This window comes from Suncus etruscus, chromosome 15, assembly GCF_024139225.1.
Source record: "Suncus etruscus isolate mSunEtr1 chromosome 15, mSunEtr1.pri.cur, whole genome shotgun sequence".
NCBI lineage: Eukaryota > Metazoa > Chordata > Mammalia > Eulipotyphla > Soricidae > Suncus > Suncus etruscus.
This window is the reverse complement of record NC_064862.1, coordinates 31,589,114-31,602,247: the sequence shown is the minus strand read 5'-3', so window position 1 is coordinate 31,602,247 and position 13,134 is coordinate 31,589,114. Positions and strand designations below refer to the sequence as shown.

General features: G+C 50.8%; 1 pseudogene; it reads left to right on the top strand.

The window, feature by feature from the left end:
* Positions 1-1,609: 1,609 nt before the first annotated feature.
* On the top strand, positions 1,610-4,743 carry LOC126029784 (2-aminoethanethiol dioxygenase-like; annotated as a pseudogene).
* Positions 4,744-13,134: the final 8,391 nt, after the last annotated feature.

Sequence of the window (13,134 nt, the reverse complement as noted above, 5' to 3'; positions counted from 1 at the left end):
GTCTTCCCCCTGGGGAGTGCTCCAGGGAGGCAGCCCCAGAAGCCCCAGGAAACGTGGTGCAGTCCTGTGTCAGGGCCAGGCAGAGGGGTTTCTGGCAGCCACCTGGCACTTTCCAACTTTCCAGGGTCAGCCTTGAGTCAAGCCGCTGGTGATAGGCAGCTCAGAGGTGGTTGTCGTGGGCCCTGCACACCAGCACTCAGTCAGCGTTCCCTCAAAGGCTCGGCCATGCATGGCCAGGGCCTCGGGTGGGGCTCCTTTAGAGCTCCTTAAGCCGAAAGCAGTGACAGTCCCTGGGCCTGGGTGTTTGAAAGAAGTTTGCCATCGGGGGCCAGGAACGTTCGTGGAGGCAGAGCACAGCGCGTTTCTGAACCCAATTCCCTGCCTCCAGAAACGGGTCGGGAACCAGACACACAGGCCTGTGTGCGCCATCCCCCACGGGGAGAAATGCCATCTCGGTGGCTCCGATGCTCTGTGCCTGTGGTGGGCACTGAAGAGGGACCAAAGGGTGAGGGCAGAGTTGGAAAGGAGAATGGACTGGGTGGCTGGGTGCATATAAGTGTGCCCAGTCCCTCTTGGACAGTCGCTGTGTTTGATGTTCTTAGCAGAGCACTTGCGGAGACCATCTTCTCCATGGTACGTGCCACCTCGGCTGCAGGACCAGGTAAAGGCTTTGCTCTGTTTCCTGGCTCGTCATGGCTTGGCCGATCCCAAGCCCACAATCCCGTGCTTTGCCCTCACGGGAAACACTTGTCTCCTCATACTTGTCCTCTGCTTGGCTTTGCCTGAGAGAAGCCTGTCTCCCTGCACCTACCCCTCCCCCCAGATCCTGACCCTCTTCCAGGGTCCAAAGAAGAAGATGCCTGTGGGCACCAGAGGCTCCCCGTGAACCCTGTGCCTAGTGGCATCACACCACTGTGCTGTCACCCTAGTCATTGCCTCGATCCTGGTCCAAACCAGCTCTCCACACCCGGGCACAGCTCTCTGGGAACAAGCCTTTGACACTGGGTTGCAGCACCCAAGGCGCACAACGCCTCTCCATGCCCCTGGGTGTTCCTTCTCCCTGGGGAGACCAGCAGGTACTTACTCAATCAACTGTGTGAGTCCTGGGGAGAAAGATCCTTGCACCATTGGTCGCCGAGTTGGGCACTACCCACCCAGGGCACGGCCAAGACATGGGTTTTGGAGAGCTTTTCTGAATTGACGTCACCCATGGCGTGTTTCATGCTCCTGTGCGGGCTTCTCTGCGAGATCATGGCCACGAGATAGGAGGCACCTGCCTACGTAGCATGGGAAGGATGTCTGGTTAGAGCAGGCAAGCCAGGGGCCAGGCGGTGTCAAGGCCTGCAATGTGAGGGTAACTGCACGTTTCACCAAAGCCAGGCAGGATGATGCTGGCATGGGAATTCTTGCTGCCCGGACTGTGGCCTGTCCTCCCTGCCTATGGATCCCCCCACTCCCCCATCGTAAAAGGAACCATTAGACAGCTTGTGTCTGGACACCAAAGCCAGACTCTGCCCAATTCTCGAATGGCTGCAGGCAGCAGTGTCTGCCCTCGAGCATAGACTACTTTGGCCCACTGCAAGATACAGGCGACTTACCAAATGCCAACATGTCTTTCTATCTGCAGGATCTGATCGAGCAGGGACGATCATCACGAAGGCCGGCAATCCCAGCTGCTGGCAGCCCAACCCTTGATGCCGGGTCCGTGGAGACACTCCCGGCTCTGGAAAGGCCGTTGGGTAAGTTGATCTCTGGAGCCAGCTTTCTTAGCACCTCTTCCATTGGTCACAGACTGAGGAAGAGTCTGGTGTTCTTCAGGAGGAGATGTCTGATGCTGTGCATTGATGAAGAGAGGAACACCTTGGCAGCTGCTCAGCTGCAGTAAATCGTAGAGAGGGACAGGGCGGGAGTCGTGAAGGGCACAAAGTGTCCCTCTGTGGGAGCGCATGTGGCACAGTGAGAGGCCTCCTTGAGCCACACCCAGATTCCAGCCAGAGCAATGGAACTTCTGGTCTCTTGAGGCACAGGCCCCCATGCTGAGCACAGTCTCCCCCCTGGGGATTGCTCCAGGGAGGCAGCCCCAGCAGCCCAGGCAACGTGGTGCAGTCCTGCGTGGTGCAGTCCTGCGTCAGGGCCAGGCAGAGGGGTTTCTGGCAGCCACCTGGCACTTTCCAGGCCTTCCACGGTCTGCCATGAGGCAATCCGCTGGTGAAAGCCAGCTCAGATGTCGTTGTCGCGGGCACTGCGCCCCAGCATTCAGTCGGGGTTCCCTCAAAGGCTCGGCCATGCATGGCCTAGGCCTTGGGTGGGGCTCCTTTAGAGCTCCTTATGCTGAAAGCAGTGACAGTACCTGGGCATTAATGTTTGAAAGAGGTTTGCCATCGGGGGCCAGGAACGTTCGTGGAGGCAGAGTGCAGCATATTAATTCCTTGCCTCCATTAAAGCGTTGGGAACCATACAACAGGCCTGTGTGCGCCATCCTCCACGGGGAGAAATGCCATCTCGGCGGCTCTGATGCTCTGTGCTTGCGGCGGACACTAAAGAGGGACCAAAGGGTTGGGGCAGGGTTGGAAAAGAGAACAGACTTGTTGGTTGGGTGCACAAAAACGTGCCCAGTCCCGCTTGGACAATCACTGTGTTTGATGTTCTTAGGAGACCGCAGCCAGAGCCCATCTCCACGGCCCTTGCCACCACAGCTGCAGGACCAGGTAAAGACTTTGCTCTGTTCCCTGGCTCGTCATGGCTTGGCCGATCCCAAGCCCACAATCCCGTGCTTTGCCCTAGCTGGAAACACTTGTCTCCTCATACTTGTGGGATGCTCAGGACTTGTCCTCTGCTTGGCTTTGCTCTGAGAGAAGCCTGTCTCCCCACATCTGTCTCTCTCCCCAGATCCTGTCCCTCTTCCAGGGTGCTGAGAATAAGCTGCCATTGGGCACCAGAGGCTCCCCGTGAACCCTGTACCTGGTGGCATCACACCATTGTACTGTCACCCTAGTCATTGCCTCGATCCTCGTCCAAACCAGCTCTCCACACCTGGGGCCAGCTCTCTGGGAACAAGCCTTTGACACTGGGTTGCAGCACCCAAGGTGCACGACACCTCTACATGCCCCTGAGTGTTCCCTCTCCCTGAAGCGTCTAGCAGGGACTTTCTCAACCACCTGTGTGTGCCCTGGGGAGAAAGATCCTTGCACCCTGGGTCGCCGAGGCGGGCTCCACCCACCCAGGGCACGGCCATGATATGGGTTCCGGAGAGCTTTTCTGAATTGACGTCACCCATGGCGTGTTCCATGCTCCTGTGCGGTCTTCTTTGCGCGTTCATGGCCACGAGATAGGAGGCACCTGCCTACGTAGCATGGGAAGGATGTCTGGTTAGAGCAGAGAGGCCAGGGGCCAGGTGGTGTCAAGGCGTGCGATGTGAGGGGAACCGTAGGTTTTACCAAAGCCAGGCAGGATGATTCTGGCAGGAAAAGTCTTGCTGCAATCACCAGTATCTCCCCTCTATGTTAACCTGCCTTTTCCTACTGCAAGGGATAGATGTTTCACTAAGTGCCAACATGTCTGTATCTGTAGGAGCCTACCTTGCCATCTCTATCTGGTCCTGAGACTCTTCGCATGAGATTTCTGCGATTCTTTAGAAGATATTTTTGCTGCTGTGTGTCATCCTCTGAATAGTATGTTAAAATATACATCTTGGCCGGGAATGCTTTGTAGAAGGAGGAGGCTTTGTGGCTGTTGCGCTGAGACTCTCCTGAAGAACCCTTTTTCTTTCCAGGGAGCCAGTGTCCCCACCACCGAGGCAACGTCGGGGTGGCATCCCCCGGGCCCGCAAGCTGCTCCGAAAATCTGGGAGCCCAGGAGTAGCTGTGGAGCATTGACTGATAACTACATGACCTCCCTGAAACAGCGCATCACACGTGCCTCAGTTTCCAGGCCGGAGCCCAAGCAGGGCCCAGGTCCAAAGGGTTCCCCCAAAACCTGAGCAAGCTCCAGAGCCTGTTGAGCCAGGTGCGCGCTGAGGACCTGAACATTGTTCCCCGCCAGGCTTCGCCTTGAAGTTGCCTCAGACGTTGCCTCTGTCACCTACATGCACATCCAGGAGTCAGAGGGCTTCAGCCTGGGCGTGTTCCTTAAGAGCGGCACCTCCATCCCCCTGCAAGACCACCCCAGTATGCGCTGCATACTCAAAGTGCTCTATGGCAAGGTGCGCATCAGCTGCCTGGGTGTGCTCGAGGATGATCACGACAACCACCACCACCCCATGAAGGAGCAGAGGCTCAGGCCCAGGAGAGCCTGGGCCCCACTGCCCGAGCAACACTTCCATTCCTGCAGCCCCAGCAGCGAGAAGCCTTGTGAGCCAGCGGGCCCTGCGTGCTCAACCTGCAGCAGGACAACCTGCACCAGATCGATGCCGTGGATGGGCCCGCCGCCTTCCTGGACATCCTGGCTCCGACCTATGACCCCGATGAAGGCCGAGACTGTCAGTATTACTGAATGCTGGAAGCCATCTGGCCCCAGGAGTTCAACACTAATACCAACACCACCAACACCAAGGGCTTAGTCTCTGAAGACTGTGATCTGTCCTGAGAGGTGTGGCTCTTGGAGATGCGACAGGCTGAGGACTTCTGGTGCGAAGGGGAGCCCTACCTGGGGCCTAAGGTCTCCCCTTGGACTAACGGTGCAGGCGATTGCACCCATCTCCTACCTCGCTTCTCTAATTCTCAAATGCAACCTTCACCCCCCTGAAACTCTCTCAAGGGCTCTCTCTCTTTGCCCAACCGCCTCTTGTCCCACCCCCCCAGGCCTAGGAATTGGGGATCCTGAAAAAATGGCTGTTGGCACTGCCTGGGGACCCTGGATGTGCTGTGCCACCGCTGGAAGCAGGGATTATGCAAGCCTCTCTCTGTCACTGCCACCAGTTTTGGATTGGGGAGAGGCAAGGGAGGCAGGGGAAAAGGTTGTGGGGGGAGTAGCCAAAGTGCTTTCATCCTTAAGTCATAAGGAAAGAGATTTCTTCTCGCTATTCTGCATACTACATGAAAATACACTAAATGACTTCTCTCTGCTGAGCCTGCCTACATTCAAGGACTATAACCTCCTCAGGACCCACACCCGGGAAGATGTCCCCACCCAACGCACGTGGGGCCAATACCTGCCCTGATTGGGTACCCAGAGACATATAAACCACAGCGGCCTTGCTGTCTACCTTCTCTCTGCTGAGCCTGCTTACATCCAAAAACTATAACCTCCTCAGGACCCACACCTGGTAAGATGTCCCCACCCAACGCACGTGGGGCCAATACCTGCCCTGATTGGGTACCCAGAGACATATAAACCACAGCAGCCTTGCTGTCAACCTTCTCTCTGCTGAGACTGCCTACATCCAAGGTCTATAACCTCCTTAGGACCCACACCGGGAAGATGTCCCCACTCAAAGCACGTGGGGCCAATTCCTGCCGTGATTGCCTACCCAGAGACTTATAAGCCACAGCGGCCTTGCTGTCTACCTTCTCTCTGCTGAGCCTGCCTACATCCAAGGTCTATAACCTCCTCAGGACCCACACCGGGAAGTTGTCCCCACCCAATGCACGTGGGGCCAATTCCTGTCGTGATTGGGTACCCTGAGACTTATAAACCACAGAGGCCTTGCTGTCTACCTTCTCTCTGCTGGGCCTGTCTACATCCAAGGTCTATAACCTCCTCAGGACCCACACCGGGAAGATGTCCCCACTGAAAGCACGTGGGGACAATTCCTGCCGTGATTGAGTACCCAGAGACTTATAAACCACAGCGGCCTTGCTGTCTACCTTCTCTCTGCTGAGCCTGCCTACATTCAAGGACTATAACCTCCTCAGGACCCACACCCGGGAAGATGTCCCCACTCAAAGCACGTGGGGTCAATTCCTGCCGTAATTGGGTACCCAGAGATTTATAAACCACAGTGGCCTTGCTGTCAACCTTCTCTCTGCTGGGCCTGCCTACATCCAAGGTCTATAGCCTCCTCAGGACCCACACCGGGAAGATGTCCCCACTCAAAGCACGTGGGGCCAATTCTTGCCGTGATTGGGTACCCAGAGACTTATAAAGCACAGCGGCCTTGCTGTCAACCTTCTCTCTGTTGGGCCTGCCTATATTCAAGGTCTATAACCTCCTCAGGACCCACACCCGGGAAGATGTCCCCACCCAATGCACGTGGGGCCAATTCCTGCCGTGATTGAGTACCCAGAGACTTATAAACCACAGCGGCCTTGCTCTCTACCAGAGAGGGCCAGAGAGATGGCATGGAGGAAATCTTGCATGCAGAAGGTCGGTGGTTTGAATCCCGGCATCCCATATGGTCCCCGAGCCTGCCAGGAGCGATTTCTGAGCGTAGAGCCAGGAGGAACTCCTGAATTTTGCTGGTTGTGAACCCCCCCAAAAATAATAAAATGTGCTTTTTTCTTCAAAGACACTAATATCTACTGTCAGCGCTCTGTAACAAGGTACTGCCCAGGGACTCAAAAACATCCAAGGGATGTTTTTCTGGTGGGAACTTGATGTCATTTTTCTAGACTTTCTGAAAGCTTGTTCCTAAGAGAACAAAGAAAAAAACAAAAACAAAAACAACAAAAAATCCCTCCAAGAAGCAAAAAAAACCCCAAAAACCCCAAGAACTACAGAAACCTAAACTTAAGTAAACAAACCCCCCAAGAAAAGAGAGGGGCCAGAGCAGTGGCACAGTGGTAGGGCATTTGCCTTGTACACGGCTGATCTAAGACCACGGTTCAATCTCCTGGCATCCTGTATGGCCCTCCCAAGCCAGGAGCAATCCCTGAGCATCACTAGGTGTGGCTCCCAAAATAAACAGAGAAAGAGAGAGAGAGAGAGAGAGAAAGAGAGAGAGAGAGAGAGAGAGAGAGAGAGAGAGCCTTTCTTTGCCTTCATCCCTTAACTCCATTTGTGATTATGTTATATGCTGTTCCTTAACAGCTCACATAGCCGTTGCAAAAACAGCAGTAGTTCTGATATATCAGTTCTGTATTACAGAGTGTTTAAAAACCTGCTCTTGTAGGTAAGCAGAGAAAAATGTGTGTGTGTTCACAGAGTTTTATAGCACGCAATTGATTAAAATAACTAAAATATAGTAGTACAAATTATTGTAAACACATTTTTGTAAATGAATGTAGACATTTTATTTTTACAGAATACTTAACCTGATTTCTGTTCAACTTCTCTATGCCTAGCCTACCCATAATTATAATTTAACCATTAATTCATAAAATTAGACTTGAAATAAATGTTGGATTGCTCCCTAACTCAGAAGTTCCTCATGGCATCGATAAACATACAGTTTGATGTAAGTATTAGTTGCTATTTTATCTACTTGGGGGAAAGATGGAGGAATGAATGTAAATGATGAATATATAAGATAAATCAGATTATTACATGATTAATGGATCACATTATTCATCAAAAACAATAGGATTTATATGATGAACCAGACAATAGCCATCAGTGAAAGAAAATAGGCCTATTTTGGCAGGCTACACAATTAACATACAAAAATCAATGGCCATTTTATATACCAATAATGATAGGGAGGAAATAGACATTAAGAAAAAAACCCCCTCGGGCCGATGATAGGACAGTGGCATTTGCCTTGCAAGCAGCCAATTCAGGACCTAAGGTGGTTGGTTCGAATCCCGGTGGCCCATATGGTCCTCTGTGCCTGCCAGGAGCTATTTCTGAGCAGATAGCCAGGAGTAACTCCTGAGCACTGCCAGGTGTGTCCCAAAAACCAAAAACCAAAAAAAAAAAAAAAAAAAAGAAACAACCCCATTCATGTTAGTGCCACACAAACTCAATTATCTTGGAGTCAACTTGACTAAAGATGTGAAGGACCTATACAACTATAAAGCCCTGCTCCGAGAAATAAAAGACACGCAGAAATGGAAACACATACCCTGCTCATGGATTAGCAGGATTAACACTATTAAAATGGGGCTACCCCTGGACCACACACCCAGGGGCCCAGTGAGGTGGGTCCTGAAGAGGAGTTTAAAGGGGTCTCCAGACTCTCCCCTTTCCCACCCAGCTCAGGAGGAAGAGTTTGGGTGGGGGTGGTGAGCTTCTGGGCTTCCAGCTCTTGAAGTTTCTCTTTCCTTCCTGGGACCCAGAAGTGTTTGCCAGCATGGGGGATGGCAGGCCTCTGCCATGCCAAAGTCTTTTTTTAATCAGGCCTAGGAGGGGTATGGGGCTTCAGTCACCCCAGCTCCCTTCCACCACCTCCCTCCAGAACCCCAGGGCTACCTCTGGGCCACACCTGAAGGGGGCCAGTGAGGTGGGTCCAGAAGAGGAGTTTAAAGGAGTCTCCAGACTCTCCTCTTTCCCACCCAGCTCAGGAGGAAGGGTTTGGTTGGGGGTGGTGAGCTTCCGGGCTTCCAGCTCTTGAAGGGAGTGTTTGCCAGCTTGTGGAATGGCAACCCAAGAGCACAAGAGGTGCTGGCTTCAGGAAGTCATAGGCACCTTTCCTTAGTACCCCTGTCCATTCTGAAACCGCATGGGGGTGCTATAAAATACAGGTAATTATTTGGATACCAGTGCATTTTATCTGTTTGTCATATACAGAATGTCTATGTTGTATACTTTCCTTCCCTCCTTGACTCACCACCCAAAATCTCGTTTGTAGTCCTTTACTACCTCACACCCAATGCCCACCCCCCCCCCATTTAACCGTTTTTTTACCCCCAGTTCTTGGCTCCCCATGAAGCACATTATTATCCCTAACCAAGCTAGCTGTCAACCAACTACTAAGGTGGAAAAATAGACTCTCAGGATGAAAGGAAATCAGAAATCTGTTCCTACTTATCTACTCTCAGTGGCCGCCTCTCTTCCATCTTCCTTCACTGTGTAACTGTGGTTGCTACCATACTACGTTATGAATCGTTCCTAATCAAAGGCATTTTCCGACATGGTACTGCTAGAAGAAGGCCAAATCACAGACCAAAGTAGGGTCCGGGATTCAGCACTCTCCTCCCGATTATTTTTAATGGCAAAGGGAACATGCATTTATGAATATCCTAAGTGTATTCCCTTAACCATTATAACTCGTATTGAATATCCCCTTATACAGTAAAATTGTGCCCACTGTCTTTTGTTTTTCTTTCTTTCTGATCTGTTTAACAAGGAATTATGGTAGAAGAGTCTTTCGCTTTAGATTTCATGTTAGAACCAAGTGAAGGGGATTGTTGGACTTGTTCCCTCAGCTTCCCAGAGGCACCAACAATACATTGTGGCATTCTTCGACTTTTGCATAGGCACATTGAAATGGGAAAATACTGGCGACGTTTGCCTTGCAAGCAGCTGACCTAAGACCTAAGTTGTTTCGAATCCTGGCATCCCATATTGTCCCCTGTGCCTGCCAGGAGCTATTTCTGAGCAGATAGCCAGGAGTAACCCCTGAGCTCCACCAGGTGTGGCCCAAAAAAATCAAAAAAAGGGAAAATGTTACATATGCAAACAAGTTATTACATAACAGAGATAGGAACACAAATTTTGTAATGCAGTTAGGCCTTATATCCCGAACACTGGCATAATGACTTGGCTCAGACCTCTGAAGAATGGGCATTGCCCATACACCCCTGAACCATTGACCATCTACAGAAACAATCACAATAGTCTACAACATCACCAAGAGGCAAACCTCTACCAGGGGAGACCCTGCTGCTACCCTGGCATTGACTTTCCTCCAAGGAGTGTTCCCTTGACACCCAGATGATTCATCAACAGCAGCAACTTGCTTGCAGGGTGGACACTTCGCATCTGATGTTGAGGTGAAACTGGAGGATGCTCCACATCCTGACTTTGATGAAACACAGAAACCAGAATCTTCGCACAGAAACCAGATTCTTTAACTACATAAACCGGACAACCACAACAGCTAATATGTGAAAAAATGTTCTCTGTGACCACAGAGAATGAATCAGGGGTTGGCCAACCTAGGATGCCTGGAGCCCAGAGTCGGTTTTATGCCAGAGAACTTCAGGGATAAGGTCTCTTTGTATTTAGGACAAGATTTTTTTCCATTTTACCTATGTTTTGCTGGGTCTATACAAACAAAAATACTTGCCATTCTCACACCGTTAGTGCTGTATTTTTTTAACTTCTCTTTTTTTTAAAAAAAGAAGAGCTTACTAAAGTTTCTGCTGGTGATTCAATGAATTCATTGTGAGCCAATAGTTTTCAAAAATATTCTTTCCATTATCTTCCATCTCTTTAGTTTTTCTTTCAACTTTCTAGTTTGTTAAAAAAAATATGTTGTGGGGCTGGAGAGATGGCATGGAGGTAAGGCATTTACCTTTCATGCAGAGGGTCATCGGTTCGAATCCCGGCGTCCCATATGGTCCCCCGTGCCTGCCAGGAGCAGTTTCTGAGCACAGAGCCAGGAAAAACCCCTGAGCACAGCCGGGTGTGACCCAAAAAAAACCACCAAAAAAAAAATATGTTGCTTTTGGTCTTCCTATTATTATTAGTTATGTCAACTATGTAATCTATTTTTTTATTTAAAATAAAAAATATAAAATAAAAACATTAAAATGGCAATACTTCCCAAAACATTTGGGAATTTAATATGATTTAATATAGATAAAGCAATCCTTGGGAAAAGGAAATGGGAAGCATTACTTTCCCCAACTTTGAACTATATTACAAAGCAATAGTTATCAAAACAGCATGGTATTGGAATAAAGAAAGACCCTCAGATCAGTGGAATAGGCCTGAGTACTCAGAAAATGCACCCCAGACATACAATCACTTAATTTTTGATAAAAGAGCAAGAAATCCTAAATGGAGCAAGGAAAGCCTCTTCAACAAGTGAGGTTGGCACAACTGGTTAGACACTTGCAAAAAAGTGAACTCAGACCCGCAGCTAACACCATGTACGAAGGTAAAATCCAAATGGATTAAAGACCTTGATATCAGACCTGAAACCATAAGGTATATTAAACAACATGTATGTAAAACACTCCAGGATGTTGAGTCTAAAGGCATCTTTAAGGAGGAAACAGCACTCTCCAAACAAGTGGAAGCAGAGATAAACAGATGGGACTATATTAAGCTGAGAAGCTCTGCACGTCAAAGAAAATAGTGCCCAGGATTCAAGAGCCACCCACTGAGTGGGAGAAACTATTCACCCAATACCCATCAGATAAGGGTCTAATATTCAAAATATAAAGGCACTGACAGAACTTTACAAGAAAAAAAAATCTAATCCCATTAAAAAATGGGGAGAAGAAATCAACAGACACTTTGTCAAAGAAGAAATAGAAATGGCAAAAAGGCACATGAAAGAATGCTCCGCATCACTAATCATCAGGGAGAGGCAAATCAAAACAACTATGAGGTGCCACCTCACACCACAGAGATTGGCATACATCACAAAGAATGGCAATAGCAGTGCTGGCGGGGATGTGGAGAGAAAGGAACTCTTATTCACTGCTGGTTTCCAAATGGCTCTTCCTTCACATTTGCTGCACTAATTGGGGTTCCTAGAGGCGTTTCCCTTTATGACCACCAGGGGGCAGGACAGGCCGAAGTCTTTCTGTTTGAGGTGGTACCCGGGGGAGCCAGAGGTGAGGTGAGTTGAGGGTTGGTATCTGCTGTTAGCGCGTCCTGCACTGGCAGGGCCGGTTGGAGGCCGCTTCTGCCTAGGTGGGTCCCTGGATGGCCGAGCTAAGGAAGTGTGCAGACTAAATGGCCGCCTGCTGGTTGGCAGACCCGGGGCCAGACCCTTGGGTTTTCTTCTGGGCTGCTAAGATTTGCCTCCGTCTGCTGTTTGCCCCAGAGCTTGGTTAAGCCCCCCAGTGAACCCCACATTCCCAGTCCTGGCAGCCAGACAGCTGATGCTTGCAAAATGGGCCTGTCCCAGTGCAGCCTCCAGGCTTAGCTGAATGTGGACGCTTAATTCCATTATTATGCAGAGATGCAATGTCTGGGAGCATTTGCTGAGCTAGGTGCCCGCATTCTCCCCCTGATTTGCACAGGGGCTGGCCCTCTCCCCACTTGGCACTTCAGTGGTCCCAGAGAAGGAATAAATGCCACCCTCCACACTTCGGGCATCACTGGCACTCTCGAGGCTGATGTCACTGGTGAGTCTCCCTTTCTTCCTGGCTTTGCCTTTCCTTTCCTCTGAGACCTTTCTGACAAGGCGATTGTGGGTGACAAACGGCATCAGTGTTCCACACCTCCGTTTTCCTTGGTGTTAACTGGGGAGAGAGCTGGTGAGACCTTCATGATGGAGTTTAGAGATGAAGGAGGTGAGCAGTGCCCACAGTGCTTACCTGTGAGCACCGTGTGGGCATGTGGGCATTGCTCTTGAGTTTTACTAAACAGACGGCAGCTTCCTGGTGGCACCAGGGTGGGGTAGGGTGGGGGGAATCGAGATGATCTAGAAGGACCAGTAACCAGGAGGAGGTGGGTCAGCCTTCTCTAGATGGACAAAGCTTCTTCCATGCCTGGTTGTATATACGCTGGGGCAGCCTGGGGCCAGCTCTGGCTTCCTGGGGGCTGCAAGCACACATGAGTTCAAAGGCTTTGAAGCTGTGGAAATCCCCCTCATCAGGCCTTCAGCGCTGGGAATATTCCAGAACTGCTGCCAAGGGCTGATGGTGCAAATCTCTGGTAGTTGACTGGTTACCTCTGGCCCATAGACATCCCTCGGGCTCGTGTTGGTGCCAACCGACAGAACAGGAAACTGAGGCAGAGAGAGCATTCTGGTTAGTGTCAGAACCAGCTCCTGACCGAGTCGCCACTGGCTCAGCCCAGGAAGGGGGACCCACACCCTAGCTTCTAAGAGACCCACTGGGTTGCTTTCTTGAGAGAAAAGTAGGTCAGCTTTCCAAGCCGCTTCCCAACCTCTGCCTTCTGGGGGTCACGGCCAGCCGAGCCTCCTGAGTGGGTGCTGACTGTCTTCTCTGGGGGAGGAGGCAGGTCCCTCACCCATGGCTGGGAAGGGAGAAAAGCTGGATCTTTTACTAGACTTTTCCGACTTCTCAGAAACTCCCTAGTTGCCATCCCCATGCCTGGTCCAGCTAGCTCCCAGCTTGACTTCCTGTACTGTGATACCCAGGGCAGATGGCACGAGTGGAGGCTGGCATAGGA